Raw genomic sequence first — 6,000 nt, 5'->3', positions numbered from 1 at the left:
CTAATCAAAAAAGAATAAAAATGACAGTAGCTAACATTTACTGAGTGCATTCCAGAATTTTATTCAACCATCACAATAAGTATATGTCTTACGCTTTATTATTATTATCCTCATTTTATAAATAAGGAAATGAAGCGTTGGTGCCCCAGATTTCATATATCAGTTAGTGTCAAAGACAAAATTCAAATCTAAGTTCCAAGTGCCCCCAAATCAGCGCCTTAATGTTACTCATCATCTTCATCATCACCACCATCACCTTCATCACCATCATCACCACCACCGTCATCACCGTCATCACCACCACCGTCATCACCACCACCGTCATCACCATCATCACCACCACCATCATCACCACCACCGTCATCACCACCACCATCATCACCACCACCGTCATCATCACCTTCACCGTCATCATCACCACAGTTCTGGACCCAGTTCACACCGCCCCTGTATCCCAAACGCCCCCCACCCCCTGATCTTTGATATTCCCCCACTTTGGCTGTTGAAAGATATTTTTCTCTGAAGGTGCATATCAAATGTTCCATCCCTACAAACCTTTTCTGTGGTTCCACAGCCTCGATGTCAAGTGAATGATGTCTCCTCATTGGCCCTTGTATCAGTTCCCTAGTCCTGCTTAACAAAGTACCACAAACCGGTTAGCTTAACAGAAATGAATTCTCTCATAGTTCTGGAGGCCGGAAGTCCAGAATTAAGGTGTTAGCAGGGTTGGTTTCTTCTGGAGGATTCAGAGTGCGAGTTTGCCCCCTGCCTATCTCCTAGCTTCTGCTGGCAATCCTTAGTGTTCTTTGGATCATAGACACACCACTTAGTCTCGGCCGCCATCATGTGGAATTCTCCCTGTGCCTCTGCTTTTTCTTCTTATAAGGGCCCCAGTCATTGGATCCACCCTAATCCTGTATGACCTCATCTCAAAGTTACATCTGCAAAGACCCTTTGCCCATATAAGGTCACATTCTGAGATTCTGGATAGACATGGATTTTGGGGGGACTCTATTCCACCGAGCACAGGTCCCACTCAAATGTGGGGACTTCCATTATATCGGATCCTGCCCTGGATCCAAATACCCATGAATAGACCCATGACGGTACATCAAGAAATGCTCACTAATCCAGTGCAAGATGGAAAAGGATGACCAATCCTAGAGCTTTAGATAGAATGATTGATTGACTGATGGATCAGAGTAGCTTTTCTAACTATGCTCTCTTGGCAAGGACTGTTCTTTATTCTGAGATTACGTCCTGTGTTTCACATTAAAATGTTTTTTGAAATAAAAAGATTTTAGTATTTATCAGGAAGGGGCATAGGGAATTGTCCTCACTGGCAACTCTAAATCTTCCTCTTATTCTTCTTTTTCTTTCTGGGCCTGTGAAATCCGAGTCAGGGAGCCACAGCTTTGTAATAATTATTTGTACGTCTTTCTCCCTTCACTGGATGAGAGCTCCTTGAAAGTGGGACTGGGATGTTATTTACTTTTATTTCTTCACTGTTCCACCTTTGTCTAGCTCATCATATCCACTGAGGGAAGGAATAGATGATGAGCAGGTATAGGAAGTGGGGAGGGGACGAGAGGACAGCCCCCTCTGAGTAGGACCAGTGGATGCCGGGCTGTTGGTCGGGACACAGTGCAGCGTGTGGCTTTGATCCAGTTTCTCCAGAGCCAGCAGCTTGGGTCTGGCTGGTCACGACTGGCTCTCTGGTGGGAACTTTCATCTTCAGGAAAGTGCTCGGGTGACACTACCTGTGCTGTTCTCCACCACGTGGGCCACCGCAGGGCATCCAGCAGGAGCAAAGTCACGACTATGTGATGGTCATTTGTGCCAAAAAGTATTTTTCCTAAAAAGGTGAGTTTTTTTTAAGTACCTTTTTTAAGAAACCGTTGGTTGTACAAATAACTGTCATGTGGCCCTGGTCACCTTTAGGATGAATATTTCTCTCTTTCTTGACATTGAAAAGTAAGAGGGGAAAGAGAATGAGTGGAGGCTGAGTTAGCCTACCTGGAGGGGTAGGTACACCAGGGAACGGAAGTTCCACTGCGGCTGGCGGGGCTCCGGGGAGTGCTGGTCTGCAGCTGGGGGTGTACACACCTGGAGGAGGGGAGATGCTTCTGTGTTGGTGCGTGGTGCATCTTTTCGGAGAAAGGCTTTCAGAAGAGAAAGATTTTCCTGTTTTATAGCTTCTTTAACTTTTGAAACTTCCTCCTCTTTTCAGAGGCTCACTGGGAAATCTCAGACTCCTGTCCCCAGAGTGAGCCGTCTTCTGCCCTGTCTACCCCGAAGGCACTGGGATACAGTTTCTAAAGCTCAAGATCATTCTTCTCATGAAAAAAACCACTTACATTCGACATAGAGAAAGCGCAAAATGTAGACAACCAAAAAGAAGGAAAAAACGACCCATAATTCCCCTGCCCAGAGATAATCAGTTAAAACTCTGGCGGTCTGTATTCCAGAATTCTTGTTCACATTCTGCTTATTTTCCCAAAAAGACAATTGTACTTGGCCTGATTTCTTCTCACCACTTAACACCGTTTGAGGAATATCTTTTCTGTCAGCAAATAACTATGTCCACTCTTTCGGTGGCTCAGCGATGTTCGGTTGTCGAATATATCCTTATTTATTTAAGTGCTTCCCTATGATTATATCTGACTATTTTAATTAGCTCTGTAGGATCCCTCTTTTAAATCTTTGGTACACTCTTGACCTTTGTATTTGTGAGATATATATATGTTTATACCTGCTGACTCATTCACTCAGTGACTATAAATATGTGTGTGTGTGTGTGTGTGTGTATGCGTATATATAATTTCAAAAATTTATAGTTTAGACCTGCCTGGAGGTCCAGCACTTAAAGCACTGCATGGTATGGATGTGTGGAAGCCATGGGAAGCACACATTGTACACACTTCCTATGTTTGTATCAAATAACTCGGCTACATACTAAAACTGAATGAATTCTGGGATACCTGCTCTTTCCAGACCCACCAAATACTGCGCAAACTACAGTCATGACCAGTGAAACTCAAAACTACAGCGTAGACCTACTAGAGAATGGACTAGAGGATACGGAGAGGGGGAAGGGTGAGCTGGGACGAAGTGAGAGAGTGGCATGGACATATATACACTACCAAACGTAAAATAGATAGCTAGTGGGAAGCAGCCGCATAGCACAGGGAGATCAGCTCGGTGCTTTGTGACCACCTAGAGAGGTGGGATAGGGAGGGTGGGAGGGAGGCTCAAGAGGGAGGCGATATGGGGATATATGTATATGTATAGCTGATTCACTTTGTTATAAAGCAGAAACTAACACACCATTGTAAAGCAATTACACTCCAAAAAATATGTTAAACAAAAAAAACCTCAAACAAAAAAAACTACAATGACCATTTGGGAACAAATAGGGTTGTTATTTGATATCTAAAATGGATTGATCTCTTGAAAAAAAAAAAAAAGCTATGTATATTTATTGGAATTCCCACCGTTGTCTCTGGAATTTGACTCTTTTGACTATGCCCTGAAAAGGTTAAATGCTAAGGATGTTTCGGAGCCTGGTCTCCTGAGACAGGTGAGGGATATTCCTGAGCCTTGGCTGTCACTGTTTCAAAGCAGCAAGGAGAAATTATGAGTTAGTCATCAAAACTGGATATGTTTATCTGCACCAACATTCACCAGGGACAAATACCAGATCCACTCGTAATTTTTTCCTACTGTTGGAAGGCATTACCAAAATCAAAATTGAGCTGGTGTGAGTGAGGAGATTATACATATATATATTTGTTTTAAAATGATGTTCTAAAATTATAGCTGAAGTGGATGGGCACTGGTCCCAGAGGACTGCATTCCCTCCTATGACAGCACTTCTAGAGAGAAAATGTGTTTGCTCTGCTAAGATTTGCTTTTAGGATTTCTGAATTTGTAGCTTGCAAGAGCCCATCCAAAAGATGAACAGTTTTTAATCCAGTCAATCCCAGTAAGCAAATATATACCCTTACGTGTGGAGCATCTTGATATTGCCAACCTAGGCAGAGGCACATCGATACAAAAAGAAAAGCTTTTGTTTACACTCTTTGATACAGGGTTTAAGATGAGAGAACAAAGAAAATGCACCAACCTCTACCCCCATCCCCTGAATCTCCCAAGACTCTTTCCTCTGTCCAATTAAATAATTTCATCTTGACTATAAATGCTTTCATAGGGCTTGGTTCTTTTAAAAATACAAACCAAGGCTCCGCATTGCAAATCTGAGACTCGGGACCCCGCAGAAAGGCAGCGTTTGGATTTTGACTGGGTGATGGCCTCCAGCATGGGCCGTGGTTCATAGGCTCGTCCAACCCTTGGATGGTGGACTCCACGGCCACCTGAGGACATATTCGATGACAAATGCTGTGCTTGTTCATTCATTCTGGTTGTCATGACAGCCAGCCAGACAGCCATTTTTTCTTGTAGGCATTTCTTACAAAGATGGGACAGTGGGAAGGAGGGGGCAGAGGCAGAAGAAGGAAGATATCAAGTAGGAAATAAACACTCAGGGGTTCAGTGAAACAGCGACAGGGAAGGGGGGCTACATAATATAAGAGGCAGCTCATCTCACAGAGACGCACTCCACGTTGTGGGATCTTCTTAACTGTGGTTTTTACGTGGGGCAGGTTTTTCAGATCAAAACTAGCACAGACAGGACCTAACGGCCAAAGGAGTTTTACCACTTTCAGTATCACCAGCGGACCGACCGACCTCTTGTCCTGTCATCTGGTTTGGCAGAAGTCTCTCCAGATCCCCTTTAGCCCCCATGGTTTAAAAGAAAATGCAGAAGAGAAATTTTGAGTACATGGGAAGCAGCCAACTCATTTCACCCCTTCGGGATTTTGGAGAAGTCCAGTGTACACTGGGTGACTGTGGAGGCCTCCATGGTCACCTCCACTTCCTTCTTTTTGGTTTTGCACCTTTCCCCGCCCTGTCCCACTGAGGATTCTTCTGTCTGATGCCCCGGTGGCTCTCTCCTCTCCCCACCAGGAGCTTTTGCAAGTTTTCTCGCTGATAAAACTTCCAGGTTGCTGATTCCTCCGGAGAATTTCAGATGGACAGCACAGTCCATATAAAGGCACTGTTACTCATAAGGCCCAGGCCCTGCCCTAAGCATTGCATTCATTTCTCATCTTTTTTCACAAAAACCACTGTATGTATCCCCCTGTTATAAAGAGGAAAGTCCTAGAGAGGTCAAAATTTACCCCAGTGACTTTTACATGGGGGCAGCCAAGACGCCAACCAAGACGGTCGACTCCAGACCTTCTGTCTTAACCTGAACATTTCCCATGAGTGAGCAGGTCTTCGACCTGTTGTGAGAAGTTAGTTCCCAGAAACAAGCCTGAAGGCCCCAGGGCGCCTCTCAGGAACCGACCTGGGATCCAAGAGCGTCTAGGCTGCAGCCAGCAAGGGATTCTGCAAGTGGGCTTTGGAGAGGACTGCCTAGGAGGCTCATTATAGGAGGGCTTGCGATGCTCAGATTAATCCTAATGCAGCTTTGCATACTCTCTTTGGGACGACTTTGGTTCCCATCCATTTACTCACCATCCATGGTTTTCTCCTGTATCCATCGCTGCTTTGGAAGGACCCATTGCGAAATCCCTCACTTGTCATCTGAAGGCACGCTATTGCTAAATTAGAGAAGGAGAAGGAAAAAAGGGAAATGAAGACAACCTTGGTTTAAAATTTAGCTCTTCCCCTGAAACTGGGAACAAGCGTGTTATTTATGTTGAAACTTCAGCCTGGCTTAGCTCACACAACACCATCTATCAAAATTCCTGGCTTTCAGAGTCATTTTGCCAGACTCAATTACGGAGTTAATTCCACCCTAACTGGAAACAGAGGTTTTGGTTCATTTCCTCTCCAACATCTCTAGGGATGCCTTTGATCAGATTCCAGGGCGTCCGAGTTCAAGCCAGTTTAGTCGGAATCAATGGGCATCTTCTGGCTCATCTTCTGTGAATG

Source organism: Phocoena phocoena, chromosome 18 (assembly GCF_963924675.1).
Source record: "Phocoena phocoena chromosome 18, mPhoPho1.1, whole genome shotgun sequence".
Taxonomy (NCBI): domain Eukaryota; kingdom Metazoa; phylum Chordata; class Mammalia; order Artiodactyla; family Phocoenidae; genus Phocoena; species Phocoena phocoena.
This window is presented reverse-complemented; position numbering follows the sequence as displayed.